This window comes from Pongo abelii, chromosome 1 (assembly GCF_028885655.2).
Source record: "Pongo abelii isolate AG06213 chromosome 1, NHGRI_mPonAbe1-v2.0_pri, whole genome shotgun sequence".
In the NCBI taxonomy this organism is placed as follows: domain Eukaryota; kingdom Metazoa; phylum Chordata; class Mammalia; order Primates; family Hominidae; genus Pongo; species Pongo abelii.
Genome location: NC_071985.2, coordinates 57,250,938 through 57,277,138, shown reverse-complemented (window position 1 = coordinate 57,277,138; position 26,201 = coordinate 57,250,938). Strand labels below are relative to the sequence as shown.

The following is a 26,201-nucleotide window of genomic DNA, read 5'->3' as shown; positions in this document are numbered from 1 at the left end:
CACCGAGTGCCACTAGCAACTTAAAATTCTTGCTCAAGTGGAAAGGTGAAAGTTCTTGGCAAATTTCATCAAGAAAAGTCAAACATTAGATTTCTGGGACTTAAAGATGGAATTATATTAAAATTTCAATAAACTCTGTACATGCACTACTAATATTAAGATTTCAGTCATTTAAGCTATGCGAAAATGTAATTCTGATGGATGTTAATTACTTTCAACCCATGTACTTAATGAACCAGAGTCTATAAACACACAGATGAAAAATACTTTACCTCATTTATTCATCAACTCAGTTTTAGATCTTTGTAAAATGAGTTCACTGTAAACACAGTTGGTCCTTATTCATAATGAGGGGGAAACTAACCTATGTGTAGAATTGTTTACAAGATATTTTCATAGACATTTTATTTACTGTTATAACAACCCTATGAAGCAACAAAAGAAAAATCAATATTATTCCCACTTTACAGATGAGGAACAAGTTCAGTGACCTCAGATAGCTTATTCAACATCACATAGTTAGAAAAATGTCAAAGAAAGAGGTAAAATATATGTGTGTTTCTTTTGACATTCTATGCAGATATGAAGCATTCTTAGAAATCCACACCAGAATTGTTACTGGGTAGATCACTTCTTCCAACACTACTGACACCTTAGAATACTACCTCAGACAGAGAGTTAAAGATACCTATTAGATATTATCAGAAAAATCAGACATTAGATACTTATAGCTGCTGCGCTGTGGAAACATTTTTTTTAAGTAGTCACTTGTGCTACTTGATTTCAGCCTGCTTGGTTAATAATTTATTCTTTCAATATCTCTTCTTTAATATCTGAAGCTTTTTTAAAGTGGAGGATAAATGTAATTATCTGTGAAAGATGTAATACGTGTGCTTAACTGTATATCACTCAGCAGAAAAGGGGATTAACTGTAAACAGGCACAAGGGAACTTTTGGGAAAAATAGAAAAGTTTTAAAATTGGATTGTAATGAAGGTTGCACAACACTATAAATTTACTAAGATCACTGAATTGTAGTCTTACAATGTGAATTTTATGGTATGTAAATTGTATTTCAATAAAGCTGTTAAAAAAGAGAGCATAAAAATGGGGGAAATGTATATTACTGTTAAATTTGAATAAATATGAATATATTCATATACATAAATTAATGTTGGATTTGAAGGAAAGAGAAATACAAAGTCAGAGTCCTGAATTTATGAAAATTGACACTTAGGACCTAAAGAAAGAACAAAAAAGAGAAGTGATGTTACCATGGAACATTCTGCAGCATTTTTCTTATTACATCACATGGTGGCAAAACGATGACCTAATCTGATCCTAACGAGGTCTCCATTTTATACTCTCTCAAGGAAAAATAAGCATGAAGAAGGGAGATGATTTATCAAGATCACAGAACTAGTCTCATTGATGGATTTCACACTCAGTCCGTAGAATATAAATCCTGCATTCCAAAGAAGGTAGATTTGTTCTTCAGCCCTCTGGTAGTATTCTATTATTTCTAAATATTTACTCATTGAGTAAACTTGTATTGAATAACTTATATACCAGACGTGAGTAGCCATACAGCTATTGTGTGTAGTCCCATAAAGCAGAAATTGTTATTGTGATTTTAGTGCAATATGATTCTCCCTGGACCTCACCAGCTTATGGGGGCTGTATCAGTCAAGATTCTCCAGAAGAATAGAATTAATAGAATATGTATAAATATATCCAAAGAGATTTATTATGAGGAATTGGCTCACCAGATTATGGAGGCTGAGAAGTTCCACCATTTGTTAACTGCAAGCTGGAGACCCAGGAAAGCTGGTGGTGTAGCTCCAGTTCAAGCCCAAATGCTTAAGAACCAGTAACACCAATGCCCAAAGGCAGGAGGAGGTTGATATCCCAGAACAAACAGAGAAAGCCTGTATTTGCCCTTTCTCTGCCTATTTTTCTACACAGGCCCTCAAAAGATTGGAGGATGCCTGCCAACATTGGTATGGGTAGATTTTTCACTCAGCACATCAATTCATATGCTAATCTCTCCTGAAAACACCCTCATAGACACACCCAGAAATAATGTTTTACCACATGTCTGGGTATTCCTTAGCCCAGTCAAGTTGCCAAATAAAATTAACCATCACAGGAACAAACAAAGTCATATAAACAATATTAGCTCAAATTCTCATGCTGTTGTTAACACTTACATCACAGGATCCGAAATAATTGCCAAGGCTTCTTTTTCAAAATACTTTTGAGAGTTCTGAAGGTTGTACTCAAAGAGAAGCTCTGAGACGCTGCTTTACTCTTTCTCATGGGGCAGCAAAATCTGCAACTGGGCTTTTCAAATGTCAAAGCTGTAGAGTGGGCTCTGGTAAAATGGGCCAATATTTCTCATCCCCTTTTGTGTAAGAAATCCCAAGGCAATGTTGCTTTTCTATCAAGATTTTAAAATGTCTTTAGTAAAAAAAGTGGTTAAGTCTTTGTTTACTTTTCCTTCTAGTCCCAGGCACAAGCAATTAGCCTTGAGTGAACTCATATGCCAGCCACCACTCTGAACTCAGGACCACTGCTTTCCACAATGACCAAGGCTTTGTTGGGAAGTACAGCCCATCATGACTGGCTTTGTCTCTGCTTATTAGGACCATCTAGGGGATTTCAGAGTTCCCCGCTCAATGAAACACCTAGTGATTCATTCATGATTCACCCCCATCAGTTCTCTGCTCATGTTTACATAGTCTGAATCCCAGTTTAGATTGTGTTGTAGTCCAACAACATTAGTTATTCTGCTTGTGGTGGTGAATTTTAGGGGTCAGCTTGATTAACGAATGCTCACATAGCTGCTAAAGCATTATTCCTGGGTTGTCCATGAGGGTGTTTCCAGAAGAGATTGGCATTTACATCAGTGGACTAAGTGATTAAGATTCACCCTCACTATGGGTGGACAGCAACCAATCAGCTGAGGTCCTAGATGGAACAAAAAGGCAAAGGAAAGGCAAATTTGTTCTCTATCTCTTTCTCTTCTGGAGCACAAATTTGTTCTCTCTGTCTCTCTTCTGGAGCTGGAACATCCTTCTTTTCCTGCCCTTACACATCAGAACTCCAGGTTCTCCAGATTTTGGACGCTGTAACTTGTACCAGCATTCCCCTGGGTTATCAGGTCTTCAGCCTCAGACTGAGAATTACACCATTAACTTCCCTAGTTCTGAGGCCTTCAGACTTGGACTGAGCCATACTACTGGTTTCTCTGGTTCTCTAGCTTGTAGACAGGTTTTTGTGAGACATCTAAGCCTCCATAAATAAAAAAGCAAATTTTCCTAATAAATCTCCTCTTATCTACCTATCATCTGTCTATCCATTCATCTATCTACCCGTCCACCCATATATCCTATTGGTTTTATCTGTCTGGAGAACCTGGACTAATACACTGCTATAAAGTGCATCATTTGCCTAAAGAATACTCTAACAGGGCATAATCCCTTCTGAATTAGAAATTTTTTCTTATATTCACCTTATTAAGTATATCACCTTAAGAAACTTTTCTAACATCGCAGAAAATTAATCGTATTGTAGAAATAAACATGCATTGTAATTCTCTAATGCAAGCTTTGTGATTATAATAAACCAATTCATAAATGTTTACTCAGTTTTCAATATTCCTAAATTTTAACCAATTGTGTCTTATTTACAACTCAAATTTAAATTTAGCATATTCAAATAATGTATCAAAACTGATAACTGAATTAAAAGTAAAGCAAAAGTGACAGAACCAAATATAAGTCCCTTAAATATAGCAAAACAGTTCATCTTTGAAACAAAATGAATGTTTTATTTTGTTTTGTTCATATAATGTTTTCTCTGGCTGTTAAGAGAAATCCACAGAGGTAAAGCACCTCATTCGTTGGAAAGCTCAGTAAATAGCAGTATTTACACAGTTCTTCATATAAGCTTTTAAAAAGCAGATCACATAGCTAGACTATACATCTAAATTCCATGATACATATAATTCACAATTGTTACTACCCTTGGTTTAGAAGATTGCTAAATTATTTTCTTGATCTTATTTTTAAGCATGAAGAATCAATCCACACTTGGCCAAGTATTTTTATATTAAGCATATTTATAAGACCAGAACATTTATAATTTTATAATATTGCCTACACTTGGTCTCAATTTGTCTTACAGATGAAATCACTACTTCCCTGTGTTTGTTAAAAAATAACTTACAAAATCATATTTTAAAAATACATAACAATAGATCCCAAATGATGCAAATCATTTTCATTTTTAATAATAATATATTTAAATGAAGATACAAATTGAGTCAGATTCTCCTGGAATTTAAATTCATAAGTTATTTGACTAGAAAAGTTGCATCAATAAGCACAAAACATTTAATAAAGGACCAATAGCCTGTCAATACTCTTAGGAAAGCAAAATAACATGAAATAAACTTAGAATACTAAAAAAACTAACTTGTGGAAAAAATACATATTGTTTTTGATGGGTAATACTTTTGATAAATATCTTATAGATGACAAAGTTTATTTCATTTGAATATAAACATATAATTATATTTTGGATATTATTAATTTACTCATTGATTTGATCAATATTTCCTGAGTCCCTGAGAAAGGCATCGTGCTAGGATCTGGGAGAGATTAAGTTAAATAAAAAAAAAGACGAAAATCCTATTTGCTTTCTGGTAAGGGAATGAACAAGAAACAAAATAATTAAAATAAATGTCAGATGGTGAAAAAGTGCTGTGGGAAAAATAAAGCGGGGAGGGATGATAGAGAATGTTGGAGTAGTTATGATTTAAATAGGATGATCAGGATGGACTCATTGAAAAGGCGACATTTGTACAATGGCCTGAAGATGAGAGAGCCAGTCTTGGGACTACCTGGAAGAAGAGAAATTCAGGATGAGGAAAGAGCAATTGCAGTAGCCCCGAAGCAGGAGCATGCTTGGTAAAAGGTCAGTGTAGATACGGTGAAGAATGGGGAAGAAAACCAAGAAGAAAGTCGTATGGGGATGTGTGTGGTGGAGGATGAGGTGTGGATTTCTCGGGTTTTAGGCCATTGTAAGAACTTTGACTTGAGGTCTGAGTTAGACAGAAAAAGATATTGAGTAAGATAGGAGGGTTTTAAATAAAGAAGTAACATGAACTGGTTTATATTTTTTAAAAATCATTCTGACCACTTCATTGAAAATAGAAAGCAGGAAGAAAAGGCAGAAGTGCTGAGACCAATGAGGAGACTAAGAAAATAGAATACGAGAGAGAGGTGATAATGGAATGGATCAGAGCCACAGCAGTGGAATGTGAGAAAGGTGACAAAGTATTTTAAAGGCAGAGCCAAGAGAATTACCATGCATATTGAATCAGACAGTAGGAGAAAAAGAGAAGGCAGAAATAATGAGACAATTTTCAATCAGAGCAACTGAAAGTATAAAGACAGAAGGGGAAGGAGGTCTCTGGATGCAGGTTGATGGGTTCCTGAGGGTAGTGGAAAATCAGAAAATCTATTTCTGGAAACATGAAATTTAAGATTGCTATAAGATGGACAAGTGAAGATGTAGAGTAGACAGCCTGGACTAGAAATTATGTGTATGTGACAGTTTTTGATAAGTCAATTGATTGATTGATTCACAGAATGATAGGCAGATACACACAGACAGGTTTTTAAGGTCATGTTACTGGATAAGATTACTAAGGCAGGAAGTTTAAGTAGCAAATAAAACAAAAGCAAGGACTGAATCATAGGGGAAGGCAAGTTAAGGTGAGGAAATGGCAAAGAAAACTAAGATAAAGTTACAACACATATACACAAAAAATTGCCCAAACAAGAAAACGTTCTGTCCCTCCTAACCTCAAAGGACTGAAACATCTTCACAATGTTGCCGTAAGTTACCCAAAGATAAAGGGAAGGCACCCGGCTAGAACTGGGCACCGTTGTCTCACCTTGTAAGAATCACAAATCTACAGGCTCTAGTCATCTCAGTGGACAAACTCTTCTAGCTCATTCCAGGAAAAGGTGTCAGGTTGCACTGAAGATCAATAACTCAAATATGTGATCAGGAGATAGAACTAGTTCAGTCACCAAAACATTCATATTCATTCAACGAATAATGACTGAGAGCCAGGTATGCAAGTCACTGTCCCAGGTGATGAATTCGGAGTTATTAAATTCAGAGCCTATTGCTCAGACTACAAATACAAAAGCATCCATAAGTAGGCCAGGTGTGGTGGCTCATGCCTGTAATTCCAGCACTTTGGGAGGCCGAGGCTGGATAATCACAAGGTCAGGAGTTCAAGACCAGCCTGACCAACATGGTGAAACCCCATCTCTACTAAAAATATAAAAATTAGCCAGGCCCAGTGGCACACACCTGTAATCCCCAGCTACTCAGGAGACTGAGGCAGGAGAATCATTTGAATCTGGGAGGTGGAGGTTACAGTGAGCAGAGATTGTACCACTGCACTCCAGCCTGGGCGACAGAGCAAGACTGCATCTCAAATATATATATATATATATATATATATATATATATATATATCTGTAAGTATACACTATAATTATATAGGACCCTTTACAATAATAGCAAAATGTTTTTGATCACTTAGTATATGCCAAGCACTATTTACACAGATTGCATTTTACAAAGATGACCACAAAAATATCTTCCACCCATAGGTCCTCCTGCAACGTGACCTTGCGCATTCTTAAATGAAGTCTAGTTCCCCTTTCCTTGGCATCTAGGCTGGATGTAGTGAACAGTTGGTAACTAAAAGAACATAGGGAAAGTGACTTCCTGTGAAGTCTGAGGCTAGGTCAGAAAAGCCACACATCTTCCACCTCGTCGTTTGGAATGCTTGCTTTCCATATACTCTCTCTGAAGACACTCCCTCTTGGAGCCCAGTCACCATGCTGCAAGAAGCACACACCAGGTGGAAGAAACACATGTGGAATCCCCAGTGGACACCACAGAGGAGCTTGTTATTCAAGTCATTACAACTATGTGTGTATATAAGGAACTCTGCACATGATTACACCACCAGCATTTGAGGGATCCCTGGCTATTTGAGCCTTCTGGGTTGAGGTACCAGACATCCCCGGTTCCTAAACCACAGAATCTATGAGCATAATACAATAGTTTTCATTTTATTCCACTAAATTTTAGAAGTGGTTTATTAAGCAGCAATAAATGACTGCATAAAGTTTGTTAACAGTTTTTATCATATAATTTCATTTAATCTTCTAGAGAAACCTATTAGCCAGTTATTATTCTCTGCATTTTACAAAGGGAACCCAGCCTGAAAAAAAATGATTAATACAGCTAATAAATGATACAGTCACCATTCAAACACAATTACAGAATTAGAAATTGTAAAGACAGCGTAATTATACATCCTTTGGGTAAGAAAATTCTGGTAGGCACTGAATAAACATGAAAAGAATATATAAAATAACCCATATTTTGAGATTTCTGTAAACAATGTAAGAAGTCAAAACACATATATGTGACAACTGCTCTCATCTCAAAATCTTAATTCAACAACTGGGCAAATGGTGCATTTATTCATTAATCAGACTTTCAATAAGTGGCCACTGGGTGCCTAACATTGTATTAATCTGAAAACCAGCCAAAGGTATAGGCAGAGAGAACAAAAAGTAGTGTAATGAAAGAGAGGGAACTTTCACAAATCACCCATTTGTCCTCTATTCTGGAAGTAAGGTATCTGAAACACTTTGTTAATAAAAGAAACAGATCTGTATTGTTAAAGTTTTGTGGAAATGATTCATCAAAGTGATACATGACTCATGCACAGAAAACTGGATTTTAAAAAAGTACAAAAAGTATGGAAGAAATAACCAAAATATGTATGTATGTTCCTGGATGGGAGAGGAAATAGAGGAGAGATACAGAGAGTAGAGTATGCATGAGATTGTTTCTGCAAAGAATAAATGTGTGGCAGTTAGTGTTGTCCATGTTTAGAGCAACGGTTTATATGCATAGATTTAAGAGTCTACTATCTATATTTTTTAAATTTCTTTCTACAAAATCTACATAGATTGTGAAGGAGAAACAGTTTTTCTCATATTCCTGGGAAGAATAAGGATCACCTTTGAAGACACAGAAAATGTTCATATCTCTTCTAGATTTTCATTGTTAAATAGCTCATTTTTTAAGTCAGAAAACATGAAAAAGTCCATGAAAATGGCAGAGTTAGAGCTGCAGTGCCCAGATTCTATGCTGCCTCTCAGTTTGCCCAGTGAACATCGTGGGAGACTTTGTGTTTGGTCAGAATGCATTATCATTACCTGTCTTTAGTCTCAACTCATTTAAGATCTTAATTAGTGGAGATAGAAAGTGTGTGCAGGTGTGAGTGTGTGTATGGGTTATTTTAGCATATTGATATGTAGCAGAAATGAGATCTTAGTCAATTCCATTTTCCAGCTTTACAATGGAAATTTAAACACTGTTTGTTACAATGTTGCCATTGAAAATATTATTCCAATTTTATACAATACAAACTTATTTATCTGAAACACTTTTCCTTCAAAGAAACTAAGCTACTCACAAAAGTGTTCATTAACCCACGTAACTCCAAGATACTGTGTCTTTATTTAGCTGAGCATTTGGTTCTTGAAAAGTAAGTCTTGTTGGCTCAGATGTTAGCATTGCAGCATTATTTGGAAATAAGCAGAAGGTTTGTAAACAGGGGGTTTAAAAAACTTAAAACTTAAACTTCTAGCTGATGAGGGAGTGCCAACCAGCATATGGAAATATCAGTGTTGAGTCTAATTTTATTTGGTTCAGTTTATAGATGCAGTGAGTGAGGAGATGGAGAGTTTTGCAAGTACAAGTTAACGTTAATATGCAAAGTGGTTAAGATAATGTTTATCTCTCTAATCTTCATGTCTATTAAAATTAGTTTATTTTACTCCACACCCCAAGAAATAGGAAGAATAGTAATCATTTAATGATAATATTCACATTCATGATATTAGCAAGTTAATGATGAATTTATACTCACTGTTATTGATTAAATGTGATTCATAACAATATTAGCTAGAAAATGTTCACTTTGGGACCATTATTTAAAGTACATTCTGTGTTCTGTGTGGCTTTTTTTTCATTCTCCTCTGTCAGTATGAAATGCCTGACATTCATTCATGAAGCATTTCTTAGATTCCCATTATGTGCCAGGCTCTCAGAGGCAAAAGCAAACAAGATACAGTTCTTTCCTCAAAGGTTGTACAATTAAATAAAATATGGCAGGTTAGAAAATAAATATGTCCACTGAAAAGGCATAGATGCTGACATAAAACTGTGTAAGGAAACAATGGGGCACAAACTATAGAGCAAGTAATAGGTTTTACCTGGGCAGGCGTCAGGAAGTGCTTTACTAAGGAAGGAATTTTTGAGTGGCCTCTGAACAGGAATGTGCGACAGGCAGCAATTCCAGGAAAGGCGTGGAAACACAAAATAACTCAGCAAGGTTCCTTTGAAGAAAATGATCTACTGCTTTGTGTGGGTGCATGTGTGTGTGTGCTATATGATATATAGATAACATTACATATGACATATATTACAGATACTACTATATGTTTTATACAAGACATACATATTATACATAATATGTGTAAAATGTATTTGTAAAATCAATATACACAATAAATGGATGTACGTATATACACACGTATACACACATGTCAATAGACACATATATGGATTTTGTGTTGTTTAGAGCAAAGCAGTCACATTTTCATCAGCCTCTGGAATGCTATGATCACACATCCCTTCTTCAGCCCTCCATTTCTGATTTGCTCCTCAGTTTAGTCGTTTAAAATGCTTACCAGGTGTGCTCTCACATTTGACAGCAAAATAGTACCCAGACCCAGAAAATATTTAAAATTTAAATTTCTAATCCCGTTTTTAAGTCATTTACATGAAAATCTAAAAATGTCCTTTAAAAGAACATTACCCTATCCTTGTCTTAGAAGAGAATAAAACAGTAAACACAGTAACTTTAGGTATTCTGGCGCCACCTTGTGGTTTCTTTTCATATGACACTGTCCCGGTAAATACCATTTTTTTAATTTGCTGTGGAAAACTTTAAAAATACTATATCCAGAATCTACAAGGAACTAAAAAAAAAATTACAAGAAAAAAATAACCTCATCAAAAAGTGGGCAAGGGATATGAACAGACACTTCTAGAAAGAAGACATTTGTGCAGCCATCAAACATATGAAAAAAAGCTCAACATCACTGATCATTAGAGAAATGCAAATCAAAACCACAGTGAGATACCATCTCATGCCGGTCAGAATGCTGATTATTAAAAAGTCAAGAAACAGTGGATGCTGGTGAGGCTGTGGAGAAGAAGAAACACTTTTACACTGTTGGTGGGAATGTAAATTAGTTCAACCATTGTGGAAGACAGTGTGGCAATTCCTCAAGGATCTAGAACCAGAAATAACATTTGACTCAGCAATCCCATTACTGGGTATATACCCAAAGGATTATAAATCATTCTACTATAAAGACATATGCACACATATGTTTACTGCAGCACTATTTACAATGGCAAAGACTTGGAACCAACCCAAATGCCCATCAATGATAGACTGGATTAAGAAAATGTGGCACATATACACCATGGAATACTACGCAGACATAAAAAGGAATGAGATCATGTTCTTTTTGGGGACATGGATGAAGCTGGAAGCCATCATTCTCAATAAACTAACACAGGAGCATAAAACAAAACACTGCATGTTCTCACTCGTAAGTGGGAGTTGAACAATGAGAACACAGGGACACAGTGAGCGGAATAACACACACTGGGCCTGTTGGGGGGTGGGGGATGAGGGGAGGAAACCTAGAGAATGGGTCAAATAGGTGCAGCAAACCACCATGGCACACATATACCTATGAAACAAACCTACACGTTCTGCACATGTATCCCAGAACTTAAAGAAAATAAAATTTTAAAAATACTATACGCCAGCATCTGTTCAAGAACTATTTCTTAAGCATTATATTGGGATCGGAAATATCATTCGCCACTAGGTTTACAAAACAAATAATAAGTGGACATTTTTAAGGGGCTTAATTTCTAGTATGTGTTTTGAAGACAAGCCTAGGGCTGAGATACAGACACAATGTATTGTTACATTACCCTTTCTAGAAGTGAGAACAATGTCTGTATTTTATCATCTTTGTAGGAGATTTTTTTTTTTAAAAAGTCACCTTTCGGTGACCAGCTGAATGACATCATCTGTTTGAGAAAGCTTTAGAAGCAGTTCCTGGAAAAAGGCTATACAATGAATTATTTTTCTCACTGAATTTTCTAGAGTGCCACAGCAACAATGGTTCAGCACTGTTAGGAGGTAGATCATTTCTCTGCATTCACACCTCAGAAATCCTATGGCACACAAGAGTGACCACTGACTGCATATCCCACTTCTCATAGTGCTCTTGAGAGCAGTTCCGTCTTTTCTGCGAGAGGCCAAATAATAGACTTCTTAGAAACAGGCTGTTTTGGCTCATACTGTGTTTTTACTAAATGACTTCAGAGTGGGGAAAACCTTTGCCTTGAACTTGGGAAGATGCCTAATGAATAGATAGGAAATAGCACCATAGAAAGCCACTTAGTAAATATGCAGGTCTGACGGGGTACTGGGTAAACAACTCTGTGAAAAGACAATGAAATTCTATGGAATAATCCTATGATTCTATCCAAATTAAGACAATTCATGAAACAGAAAACATTTTTTCTTTCATTTTTCTTTGGCTCTTGAGATCATCTGACATTGATTCAATATAATTTTGTTACAACACAAATACATTAAATAATTATATTTCAGAAGGAGTCAAAACAATTTTAATTAGAAAACACTTCTTGAGGACTTTTCACTATCCTGAGGATATTAAAAAATGATATTGACTGCCTCTTGCAACTGTCAAGAGGCTAAGAATTTAAACAAGCAGTTGATTATTTTGAGATCTGCAGTACCATCTTTTCCAATGTTTAATCAAATTGTATAATTTACATTTTAGAGTAAAAAAGAGCATACTGGTGTCATTTAATGATAGTATCAAGAGAAGAACTCATTTAAAACTCCTTTATCACTCCCTACCCCCAGTGTTTTTCTCTCTTGCCCAGAGTACTTAAAAACTACTGCACACCTGTTTCTGCCTCTCAAGTAGGGATATACCAGACTATGTTGTCAATTGAGGAAGACTTTGCCCACTTCAATTGCTTTACTTGGTAGTAGCTACTTACCACTCCTTAGATCAGCATTCCTAGTGATCCATTTTTGACATTTAGAAAGAAATTATTATTCACTGTGAAGCAGTGTCTCATACATTGCAGAATATTTAGCATTCCTGGGTCTTATGTGTCAAATACCAGCAGCATTTATCAGCCTTTATTAGAAAACAAAACACTTTCATATATTTTCCGATGACACCCTAGAGGCTTAGAGCATGAGTATTGACACAGATATGAGGGAAATACTCATTCATTTATTCAACAAGTCGTCAAACATCTGTGATTATAAATCAATTAACATATTAGGGGTAACTTACTATCTAGTTGGAGAGACAACAAACTAAACATGAAATCACACTTTAACTTACGTAACTTATATACACAAAGTGTTAATAAAAAAGAAAAATGTTACTGGTAAAATTAGATAAGGCTATAGAGAGGATGAAAAAAATATTACCTCAGTTTTGAAGGACCTAGAAGAATAGCCCAAGAGAAGAAGGGTAGAACATTTCAGTCACGAAGAATAGAATATGCAAAATCTCAGTTGTATAGAAGAAAATTAGAAATAGTGAGTGTCATTCTAGAGGGACTGAAACAGTAAATAGGTTTTGGAAGAGTGATTAAGAGAAGATATTAAATGGCAGGAAAGGGGAAGAGAGAATGAAAAGGAGGGTTGTAAAAGGCAAATTTTGAGCCATTTGTGAAATATGAACGATTTTTGTGTTCCTCTGACTTTCCAATCCTCCTGTGAGATTTTACTCTCATCCCATCAATCATAATGCCAATGACGGTGAGTGATACCAAACTCTCTTGTCATGCCTGACCCTTCTCCTGATGTTCACATGACATTTCCACTCTCTGCTCCCCATCTTTTTAACAGTTCTGCCCCAACCTCAGACTTAAAAGGTCTATAATGAACTCCTTATCTTTTCGTCTGAACTAGGTTTTGGCTTCTCTGTCATTATTTCTATATTAAAGTCACTAACTTTTTTCTTTCATTCAGATTTCCCTACTGCCAGTTACTGTCTTCTACTTGAATTTTCCTGAACCATATCTCATCTACAAATTTTCCTCATAGATTTCAACAGTTATAACTCAGGAGCCCATTCCTAGGCTACTGTACACCTTCCCTAGCTGGTTTCCCGGCCTCCACTTTCTGCTCTCTTGCATCATTCCTGCACACTGCCATTGCACAGATCTCAACATATTCCTTTGGTTGCTTTGGCCTTGTGCTCAAAAACAGGCTTCAATGACAGAGAAAAGAAAAGGGAAAAGAAAAATCTGCTTATCTCGGCATTCAAGGCTCCCACAATCTGGCCCTAAATGCTTTAATTCCATTAGTGGCTCTCCTTAACTTTCAGTGATATTCAGCTGGTAAAAATGTTTTGGTATTAGCCATGTATCGAGCACTTTCTATTACCCGACATTGAGGGAAGCGCTTTCTGTGAATTTTTTCATTTGGCCTTTATTAAACCTTATCAGCGGGCGCTTTTATTTCTCATTTTATAGATGGATTTAAAAAGATTTAGAGATTAGGTAACTTGGCCACCTTTATACAGGTAGTAGATGATAGGGCCAGAATTTGAAATTTAAATTTATTTCTGATTCGTAATGTCATCCTATACTTCTGATTCTCTCTCTCTCTACATTAACTACTCTTTACTCTCTGAAACCAATTATTATATCACTTTAAATGCTTCCAAGTTTTTTCTTATCAAAATTCAGCCCATCTTTCAAATCCTACTCAGAAACTACTTTCTCCATAAACACTTCCCTACCAACTTAAGTCAGAGTCACCTCTCCCTCCTGCCAAGCCAGTGGTTTCCAACTTTGGCTGCACGTTGGAATCACCTGTGGAGACTTGATATAATTGGCCTGGAAGCCACCTGGGCATTGAGATTTTTTTTTTTTTTTTTTTTAAATCTCTCAAGGTGATTCCCATGTGCAGCCAAGGTTGAAAAACACCCCTGTAGGATCTTAAGCACATTTTTAAAAAAGTCTACAGTTCTTTCGTCAATTAAAATGACAGGCTGGCATAATTTAGGGACAGATTTGGAGATCAGTTTATTCTGTAAATGAGGATGTTGAATATGATTCATGATCTATGATTAGGGATCTTCACATATTTTTTGGCAAAATACTTCATTTGAAATCTTTTGGAGACACAGAATTGGTGGAAAACTGTTGAATTCCATTTTTTAAAATGGAGAAGGAAAACATCCAATCTCCTTTTTTTCCATAACATCCCTGGGGTCTCTCAGGAAACTACATGAAAACTCCATAGCATCTAAGATAAAAATCTGCATATACTCAGTTACAAAAGTCCTTTCTGTCTATAAAAGTCTGATATTCTGTGGTATCACGGCTAAATTCAAGATAAATTCTCTCTACGTTAGCTGTTTTACTGGACTATTTCTCTCCCAACAATGCATTATTCAGCTAATAGAGTTTTCTTAGGGAATTATATTCAACTAATAAAAACAGTATTTTCAAATGGCCCAGAAATGGCATCATGTCCCCAACAGCTGGTACTAATGTTTCAAACTCACAACCACCTCTGAGGACAAATATGAATCTACCCCTTTTACCAATGAAGACATTGAGGGTTAAGGGGTTAAGCGACTCACCTCAACTTGTGGTTCAATTTAGTGGTGCACTCCCAACTCCTAATCCAGTTTATTCTATTTCTTATAAATATTTCACGAGCCTCTCCATTACCTGACACCATGGGCTTAAAAACATCTCCACTAATGAGCAGCACAGAGCTGTCTCTAAGCTACTTGGAACCAAAGTTCAGCCAGAATTTAGTACAATAGACAATTCACAACACATTGCCAGAGATCAGCAGGGGGAAGAAATGCACAACACAGTTTTGCATTCAGGTAAAGTGTACTGAAGACATTTTTTAATGGCAAACATAAAAATAAAATGCTTTGTAACAAAAAAGAAGTGGCATATTGAGTTTGGAATCTGTCTATCAAGTAAAGAATAAAGAAGTAAATCAATGAAGACCTGTTACTTCAAAACATATCAAATTTTAACAAAAGAAGGTAAAGTTTTTTTAAAAAAATTCTGACCTTGGTATCTCAGTTTTCTGAGAAAACTCCAGCTAACCACAATTCATTTTTATTCCCATTTTCGTTTTCTCCTCTTTTCCCAACTGATCATTTTCCTTACTACACGAGGATCAGTTCGGAGGTCTGCCATATGAAACTGTCACAAAAATACGGGGGGATACAAGATGCCTGCTAGTGAGAGAAGCTTAGGTGAATAATCCATCAGGAAGTGCCATCACTAAGTCAAGGCAATAACACACGTAGGAGGACACATAACCATCCGCAGGGACTGAATCCTTTCTGTTTAATGTATCTTTTTACTGGAGCTGGCAATCTTTAAAATTTGAAAGACATGTAGTGCCCTAGAATTTCAGAGTAATTCTTTCTTTTTTTTAACAGCCAAATAAAAGGAAGCCAATAGTAACAGAATTGAATAATTTAAGGCTTATGTGAAAGAATTTACTTCAACATTAAACTTCTAGTTCTTCAATGAGAGACACATCTGCTCTCTGTTCTTAAATCTTTGTAAGAAAATAAGTGTGAGGATTAGGAAGATGACTGTGTAGGTTTACATTCATACAAACTGTAGAATATTTCTTCAGGTTTAATACTTAGCTAATAATTTTACCTGAATTATGTGTTTAGAAAACACTACTTTCATTTATTTTAAACAGGAACTTTATTAACTATAATTGATATCAAGCTTAACTGAGAAAAGCTATTAGGCTGGTTAGCATTTAAGTAATTTGGGTGAAAATATATGTAAGCACAGTTTCGACGTAACATGCTGAATGTCTAACTGCCCTTGGCTCTCTTCTGAGGGAATTGGCCCCAGGAATTTCTAAGGCATAGGTTGTCAATCTTGGCTGCAACTGTCTGACGCAGGAGTGGATGTTGGACCCTAAGGCAGCCATCTACAGGGGATTGTCACAGGATTCTGTTCATAAGAAATGCCCTTAGACTGGATGGTGACAATTCAACTAAAACAAATACTCTCTCTCTCAGGGAGTTTGAATATGAAACATATAAATACAGAGTCAGCTAGCAGCAGGAGAAGGAAAAGCAGTCAAAACAGAGACAAAGGCATTAACTAGCAGAGCTCAAGAGAAGAGCATGATGGACTCATCCTCCTGGAGGCAACACAAGATAACCAGGTTATTACCAGAGTAATGCTGAATGCTGAACAAAGTTCCACTTCTCTCAAGGCATGACTACAGAATTACAGCTACATTCTCAATATAGGGCCTATGTAGCTTTTCAGTCTATTTCTTGTTCTTCCTTCATCAAAATCCTCACCGCACACTGTAACCAAACCTATCTCTGTTACTTGCAGCCTCAAAAAAGCATAAGGTCATGTGCATTAAACATCTTTAATTGGAAGTGATCAACAGGGTTAAATATCACTGGATTTCCGTGCTAATTCCTCTATTTAGTAATGACATTAATATTTTCCAACTTATCCTTTCTGCTACCAGATAGTAAATCAGCAACACTGAATAATCCTAACTGGTATTATAAATTTTCGAGAGGAAGTACTAACATAGTGTTAAAAAGCATAGGCTTTATAATTCAAATCATAACTTCACTACCTGATAGCTCTGTGATCTTGGATATGTTCTAAACCTCTCTGGATCTGGTTCCTCATCTGTAAAACAGAGATACTAATTTTATCTACCTCATAGAGTTTTTGTGACTAGAGGTTTTGTGGAAAATTAAACGAATTAGCATATGTAAAGCATTTAGAACTTCAGCAGATAATAAGCACTGTATAAGAACTACTTACTATTTTACTGTTATTTAAATGGGAACCTAATTTGAACTTCAGAAGATTATATTCCCATTTTTAAAAAGCATCATCTACTTAAAAGAGGATGATTCAGCTTTGAGGAAACTGGTGGTGTTCTTCACCCCCAATGTGTTTTCATTATTAGTCCACTGCAATATAAAAATGAAAATGAATGCAAGTCTCAAAAGACACCAATTAGGCACATCAGTTGATTGCAATTAATTTTGGATACAAGATTTGGCAAGGAAAATATGCTTAGCCAAAACATTCTAAATTCTTCTGTTATATAGACAAGCACCTTAAGCTATTCATAAAAATTCCAGGCCCGGGGATATTCGCTGGAGCTATTCATCAAATAGTTTAACAGCTGATAAAGAGTTGACCGAAACAGAAGTGATTGAATTTCTCTCTAAGGAGCCAGAGTGAGTCTCTGGCAAAAACAGGAAGCTATTATGTCATGTCCAATTTATTTAGTCTAGTGATTCAAAGAACACTGCTCCATCCATTATCATCATTTCCCCTTCTAAGGTTCTTATATTCATTAGGCAATGTCCTTAGCCACCCTAAAGATTTCATGTTCATTATCTACATTAGATTGAATAAACTGGACATGGCCTAGCAGAATGAAAACACAATATTAGCAAACAGATGCTGGACTTTAGTGCCTTAAAGTGGCTTTAAGGGATGCTCTCAATGGCCCGCGCCCTCCCCGCCTGAGGATTCCAGCAGTGAGCTCTGCCACCCCCACTCTCCTCTTTGCACTCAGGGGTGGATGGTTTTTATAAGCAAGAGGATTAATAGGCCCAGGAACAGATGCTCTTTTACAGTAAGTACTATTGCAATATCCAGTTGTGCTTTACGTGCGGTTGATAGCAATCACTCCCCAAAGAGACATTTCTTAAATACCTCTCTATTTTAAGATCCACATTTTGGTAATTTTATTAAGTTAGAAATTAAACACTTGCTGGCTAAAGTGCATCACTGACTGTGAACAAACTGTGCTTAGAGACCCTTTGAAAGTATGTATTCTCCGGATTGTTCAACACAACATTTGCCCAACTAAATAGAGAGCAAAATTGGTGAACACCTGGGACATTTCTATCTTGTCTAGCCACAAAGATGATAAATCCAAAGCACAGTCAAAAAACGAATTAAGGCATCTGTAAAAAATTTGCACTCCATTGTCACATCTTAGGCCCTCAAAACTGTTTGTGGAACTCATCAGTAAATTTTTCATGATAAAAAGATGGTGGATTTTTCTCTGCCATTTTCTAGCAGAGAATAAATATATTCTCAGGATTTTCTCTATGTATTTGTTGTAGTGGGGGGGGGGTTAAATATAGAAATCGCATTAAATCTCAGTTAGTTTTGCCCTGATTTTATTCCAAATGAATATGTGTCCATGGTGAGTGATGGAAAGACAGCAATTAAATTCATTATTTATGTTTAGTTCATTCATTGTTAATATTGGCATGGCCATTCATTGATAGTCATTTTAGTAAAATCAAACCAAGAATAAAATTCAAAGAAAAGTGTAAGATGATTGAAATTATACAAAAGGTGTTGATTTTATTCTTTCTTTCATGTGCTTTGATTTTACTGCCAGTTATTTCTGTACCTCTTTTTCTTTCTCCAAGCAATTTCTCATCCTAGTGATCCCTGTATAAAATTATTCTGATCTGTGTTTCCTTACAAGAAAAATGTTCAATATATTCAAGATCTTTTTCAGTAAAACTCTTGATCATCTCTAAATGTCAAGAATTTTATATATTGATAGATATTATATGCATGTGTTTAGATATTGTAAGCATATATGTACCAATGTATTTATATCTGTAAACACACACACATCAATATACACATACACACATATTTAACTGATACTCTACATACTATATCTATATAACATACAGTTCGCAGAGTTATAGCTATATCTTTATCTGTAGCAATATTTATAAATCTTTATGAAGAGATATAAACAATACTTAATATTTTCCAAATCTTGAAATCCTTGGGCAATCCAATAAAGTGGCCCAAGGAAAGTGAACCTGTATACAAACAAAAACCAAGGCTACCTACAGGGATACAATCACATCCAAATCTGTGGATTGCAAATTAAGAACTTTGACTAAAACTTGTATTGATTAATCAGCAAAAGTATTAGGTTCAGAAAAAGTGTTAGAGAAGTACTATAACATGTCATTCTTTTATATATTATCATAAATAGGATAATATTAAAAATAATATTCCTGTGATTTTATTATTAAGTCAGGACAGAGAACTGTAAGGAAGTACCCTGAGACAATGGTCATCGGTCCAGCCTCTTCATTTTTTATATGCTGTGCCTCTGCAACTTTCACACACACAGCACAATAAGGAGAATTACATCTGTCTTTCTTTTCTCTGTTATTCTCAAGAGGAGGGGGAGAAAAGACCTGCATGTAGGAGGATAGACAGGTGATATTATCAGAGTATCTGGTGGAGAAGAATATTAGGATGAAACCAGAATGTGGATCACTGAATTGCAAATGACTCACTTGAGTAAGAGAGCATTTCATGGGTCCTGATCAAGCTATAGCATTTCTCTTTTTTCCCCTCTAATGGCTATGTCAATACTTCTTCCCCAGAAGAAAAACTTTCCTTAACATTGAGGTTGCTAAGATTTATATGATGGAAAGTTGTAATAATTAAGTTCTAGCCCTATGTATAAAAACAGGGAGAGCTATTTGTTTGTGGCTACATATAACTATCAGCCCACCACTTTTTTTTATGATGGTCATCATGGCTTTTTGTGACTGGTATAATTTCAAAAAGGAAGCAGAGACCATGACTGAAAAAATGTTAAAACAGTTTATTGGTCACAGGGTATCCTCTGTGTCCTAGGAGTCAGGCAATATACTTTAACTCAGAGAGCACAGCTTTCATAAAATCTTCTGAGTCAAAGTAGTACACTGTGTTCTTCAAGATGTTCCCTGTCAGAAGCTCTTCCCATTTTCATGACAAAACAAAAGGAGTGGGACAGTTTGGCTTATTGCCTCTTTCAATGGTCCAACATTTTTAACATCATCAATATATTCTGCATCATACTCAGAACATCCCAAAATCCCTTTATAAGTAAGGTGAGTTCTATTTGGAATATGGGGAATTTAAACATATTATTGTGGATTATTCAGAAACAAGAAGAAAAGTCTTCGTACAAATCCTTTCACCATTATTACGTTGGATGAAATAAGTCTGACTGCAGATAGAAACGCAGAAGCAATTCAGCAAGTATAAAATTGCACTGACCATTTAATTGCTCAAATTATATTTGACATAGGATTAGCATTAGGCCTCTCCACCACCAGGTCTCTATTTTGCTAACTTTTATAATATATCTTACAAATTCTAACAGAGCTCCAGGATAATATGTAAGTTAGCAAGTAGTCAAAATAATGATTTTTAAATATCCCCAACATTTTCAACTTCCTTGTGTTTCATAAGCTTTACCTGTTTCTCTTTACGCAGTTAATAAATGGTTATTGAATGCCTAGTATATCCCAAGCACTGTGCACGGTATTGAATATATGATAGTAAATGAGATAAACACAGGTTCCTTACCCTGAAAGAGTTTGCAATATTTTTGGAGACACCAGCAAGCAATGAGGCAATTCCAGCATGATACATGCTTTAACAGGAAGGAGCAGTTTTCTAAGGAACCGCAGTAGAAAGGCATCCAGGCAGAATTGCAGTAATTACAGAAGTATTTCTCGATAAAGTGACATCTAAACAGAATCTTTAGTGATGAGTCATTAGCCAGATGAAGGAGGATTGGTGGTTCTAAGAAAAAGAACAAGATAGAGCAATGAGAGTTGGAAACAAACAGCTTTACATTAAAATATCAGCCACCCTGTACAGGTCTAAAGGTTAAGGGGAAGGCTCCACTTGAGGAAGAAGATGAAGAAGAGAGGAGGCAGTGGGTAAAACTAACGGAGCAAATACCTCGCAAAGGCACAGCACTGCTGCAGAATGAGTGTTTAAGTTGAGGAAGGACTCTTATTGCACTATAACGGAAGGAGAAAGTTAAAAAATAAACATAGATATAGATAAATTTAAAGGTGCAGTGGCAAGAATTTGAGAGAATTCCCCTAAAAGGGTTTCAATTTTTTAATATGAACAAACATAGCAATCAATAATAATTGAATATATTTTACGTCCCAATCAGTGTGATCAGTTTATCTAATACTCGGAACTTCCTGTGACATTGACACTGATACCTCCCCAGTTTGCAGATGAAAAAAATACTTGAGAGAAGATACTTTTTCCAACATTGCACAGTCAGAATGTGACAGAGTCAAAGATAACAGTCCAGATTCTCCACACCATATGTTTATTTACGGTTCCTCCAATAAGGCAGAAGCCATTCTCTGCTCTGAGAATGGACCAGGAAACAGAGACAAGTATGAAGAGAGTAGAAAAGGATCAAAATAGCCACTAATTTCTCCCATTCTAACTACATTCTGATTACAAGGGCTGCTAGATAGTGCTGAAGATGAGTAGAAATAGATTGTGTCACCAGTCATTTGGAAATGTGAGATTTGCTCAGCAGCTCGATCAAGTGTGGACACGGGAAAAGTAAGCAGTCGAACTGACAGATTGGAAGAGCATTTTCCAGATAGATGATGTCTCCGTCAGCCCAGGCTGCCATAACAAAATACCACAAACTTGGTGGATTAAACAACAGGTACTTATTTCTCATAGTTCTGAAGGCTGGAAGTCTGCAATCAGCCTGCTGGCACGGTTACTTTCGGGGGAAGGCTCTCTCCTTAGGTTACAGAGAGCCACCTTCTTGCTGTGTCCTCAGATGGCTAACAGAGAAGAAGAGCAAGCTCTCTGGTCTTTCTTTCTATAAGGGCATTAACCCCATCATGAGGTCCCCCTCCTTATGACGTTATCTAACCCTAAATACCTCCCAAAGACCACATCTCTCAATACCATCACCCCAGGGATTAGGGGTTCAACATATGAATTTGGGAGTGGGGTTCAAAATTCAGTCCATAGCAGATGGGAAAAAAAATGAATGGTGATTAAATATGTGATTTAAAAAATAAAAAGTTCAAGAGCTGGAGCATGAGAATCTATAATGAATGAGAAAGGAAGTACAGACCAGCAATGCAAGGGAGAAAGTGATGGCACCCCAAGGAGGCGAGAAAACATATGGAATAGGAACAACTCAGCTCCAACAGGGGAGAAGAAAGATGCAGTGAGATAACTATGTAATGTTTCATATCTCCCATGTAGACTTTCAGTTAATATCGGGAAGTAAATAAAGGTCTGTAGGTTTATTTTTACTTAGGCAGGAAAGGACGCGGGTGATTGGGGTATGCTCTGCAAACACACTTCAGGAGAGAGAAAACCTGAGAGGCAGAAAGAAGCTGACAACTTCAAAGAAGAATGAATGGCAAGTGAAGTTTCCAGGAGAGAAGAGAAGGTGAACAAAGGAAGCTGAAAGACAGCTCCATAGACGCGCCGATAAAATTGTGCCCTGTGGCTAGTAAAAGGGAAACACAGATAACTAGAAGAAAAAAAAATCAATTCCTACTATATGTAATATATACTCACTGCATGGAAATAATCTATCTTACTGGATAATGAGGCTTAATAGTTATAATGAATGATTGAAATAAATTTTAAAAAGAATAAGAGATCAAGAGTCATTGAAGAAAATGTGATAGTTATTCAGATATAATTTTAAATAATATATTAACAGCATTTTTTTCCTTAACCCATCATCTTTCAAGACAGAACTCAGAGTATCGTCTACTTTCTGCTGCTCCATAATTTATATTCTTCAAGGAAGAGGATTAGCAGGGAAGACATAATATTCAACTATTTCTGTCACTAGTAGACATTTTCAATTACCAAAATAAGTTTGCTCACTAAACTATTTATTTGATTGCAATTAAGAACACAAAAATTAATTTGTGTTGTATTAACTTTCAAGGAGTTCGAAAAAAGAACTGAACACTAATATCCAATGGTATCTAGTTATGTGGAATCATATCTTTGAACACTTTAGCTTAGCAGTTCTCAAAATGTGGTCTGCAAACCCCAGAGAGTCCCCCAAGACAATTTCAGGGGGTCAGCAACCTCAGAGCCATTTTAATAATAAGATTATTTGCTGTTTTCACTGTGTTGAGATTTACACTGAATGTGCAAAACAATGATGAGTCCAACAGCTGACATTTTAAGATGAATCAATGCAGTGGTACCAACTGTATAGTGGTTTGATATTAATCTGTTTATTATTTTCCTCACTGCCAATACATCCACTTTCACTTAAGAACGTTCTTGGCCAGGTGTGGTGGCTCACACCTGTAATCCCAGCACTTTGGGAGGCCAAGGCAGGCAGATCACCTGAGGTCAGGAGTTCGAAACCACCCTGGCCAATATGGCGAAACCTCGTCTCTGCTAAAAATACAAAAAATTAGCCAGGTGTGGTGGCAGGCACCTGCAATCCCAGCTACTCGGGAGGCTGAGGTAGGCAAATCGCTTGAACCTGGGAGGCAGAGGTTGCAGTGAACCGAGATCTCACCATTGCACTCCAGCCTGGGCAACAACAGCAAAACTCTGCCAAAAAATAAAAATAAAACAATAAATTTTTAAAAAGTCCTTGGTGAAACAGCAAAAAGTATTAGTGTTATTAAATCTGGACCCTTGAGTACTTATCTTTTCAACATTCTGTGTGATAAAATGGAAAGTATACATAAAGCCCTGCTGTTGCATACTGAAATATGATGGTTGTGAGAAAAAAAAAAAACATTTGTGCAATTAGGTTATGAGCTGAACTAGCTGCTATTTTGTGAAACAATTTTTACTGAAAAGAAAAACTTGTAGATAAATGTGGTTATTCAGACTTGGCTATTTGGCAGACATTTCCTCAAAAATGAACAAAATGAGCCTGTCACTTAAGGAAAACAACTGACAGTATTTATTGCCAATAGCACAATTTAAGCTTCAAGTGAAAGCTTCCATTAGCTTGACAGCTTTCCAATACTTAAAGAGTTGCCTGATGAATTTTGGTAGTGATATTAATAGATGAAATTTTTGATATTGTGTAATGAAATTCATCAACATTTGGAAGATCTGTGTAACTCAGCATAACAATATTCTCTAAGTGTTCAATGCATCATATTACAGAATCAACATTCACATCACACAATAGACCAGTGGATTTTAATGTCATGGGAAGTTTATTGAGATAGTTTTAGATTCTACATTACAATTAACCTTGAAGAAACTACTATAGCCAAGTTTGGATGTAGTTCCAAAGAAGACTATTCACAGCTATCTTTAAAAGCTATTAAAATATTCCTACATTTTAAACTACATACATGTATGCAAGACTGGAGTTTCTTCATTTACTTCAAACAGAGCAACATGTCAAAAAAGATTGGATGCAGAAGCAGTTACAATAATCCAGCAGTCGTCTATTAGACCCAATATTAAGGAGATTTGCAAAAATGTAAAACACTGCCATTCTTCTCACTAAACTTTTATTTGAAAAATACAGTCACTTCATTAAAATATATTATTTAAGTTAGTGTGTAATGGGATTATTATTTGTTTTTAAATAAATTAATATAAATTTTTTAAACATTAATTTATATTATTGTAAATATAAATATATAAATTTTTTTGATGTCTTTAGTAGAGTTTCAGAGTATAAAGGGGGTCCTGAAACCAAAAGTTTTGATAATTTCTGATTTTGTTGAGCAAAATTTACCTTTAACCATGATTTCTATTATATCCATAAATAAATTTATTTAATTTTAAATGTTATAGTACCACTAATTTACAATTTATGCCAGTCAAAAAAAATCTGGCCCTCACGTTTTATTGCAAAAGAGTTGAAACACATCTCATTGTAATAAAATTAAAAATCTATGGACCCCTCTCTTTTTCTGCCATTTTGTCAAAACTGCAAAACAAGTCTTGTGGAAGTAGGCCTAAGGGACTTTTACACCAATATTGTACTGGCAACCCACCACGTACACCAATTTTTATTGTCATGGCCCAAATTGAAAAACAGGTTTTTTGACTTTTTCCCTCCTCAGAGAGAATTTTTTTCTTTTGTTTTCCGGAAGCACAGCTTAGGAGCCTGAGAGAATAATTTTTGCATGTATTTTTCTCCTTCCTTTGGGAACCTTAACCATATAGAGACCTTAACACAAACCCTGATGCTCCCTTCGTATTTATCCAGAATAGCCCAAGCAAAGCCTGCAAATAGGGTATCAACAATAAAAATCAGAAATTTGATTCACAGATTAACACTTATATAACTGGCCGAGGTGTTGGCAATAATCCTCAATTCACATAACATATATTTGTTTAATAAAAAAGAGATGATGTTTGTTAGAAATACTTTAAAAGGTACCTAATCAGATATTTTTACCAAAACAGATGTTTCAGATGACAGAATATAGAAGTATAAATCGGAGGTGGGATGGGTGGGTATAAAGAGGAGTTCTGACAGTGAAGTAAAATCTAAGCTGTTACAGTCTAAGAAGTGGACAAGAGGACTTCCTAGCCCATGATTCATATGTCTGCCCCCTGGGTACAGGTAAGTCTTATTGAGATCAAATAGAATATTCAAGAAGAATGGCTTGAGCCCTTGCTGTGTATCCTACAGCAATTGTACTAGTGTCCTCCAATAAATTCCTGCACATTCTAAAGGGTGGGGTTGAGGGGTTAGGGCTGGAGTGGGGCTGATTTTCTGTCAGTTCACTTCACAGCTTGGTTTCCTGCTGCTGTCCAGCTCACCCAGCCACAGTTCCCATTTGGCCCACCATGTCCCTTCATACTGGATTTCATCTTTCTGTGGCAGAGGCACATTGTCACCTTTCAAATTCACATTCTTAACTTATCTTTCAAAATAATAGACTCCTAATTTTGACCTTCATAAATTGCAGTCAGCTGAAAGTCTATGTTTTCCGATTTTCTTTATCTCTACGTACTGGCCAGTAAGATGTGTGTAAAGTTCTGCATAAATGGAAGTGTTCTGTGGAACTTCCAGAAAGCCTCATTAGGAAA

At 36.0% G+C, this 26,201-nt stretch overlaps 1 long non-coding RNA gene across 1 annotated transcript in view; it reads right to left on the bottom strand.

Annotated features, from left to right (window-relative positions):
• The window catches only part of LOC129048553 (uncharacterized), a 134,147-nt gene that overhangs the window by 90,000 nt on the left and 17,946 nt on the right, over positions 1–26,201 (bottom strand). The window contains exon 4 of the long non-coding RNA XR_010140923.1: positions 20,730–20,948. This is a non-coding gene — a long non-coding RNA (uncharacterized LOC129048553). The remainder of the gene's footprint in view (positions 1–20,729; positions 20,949–26,201) is intronic.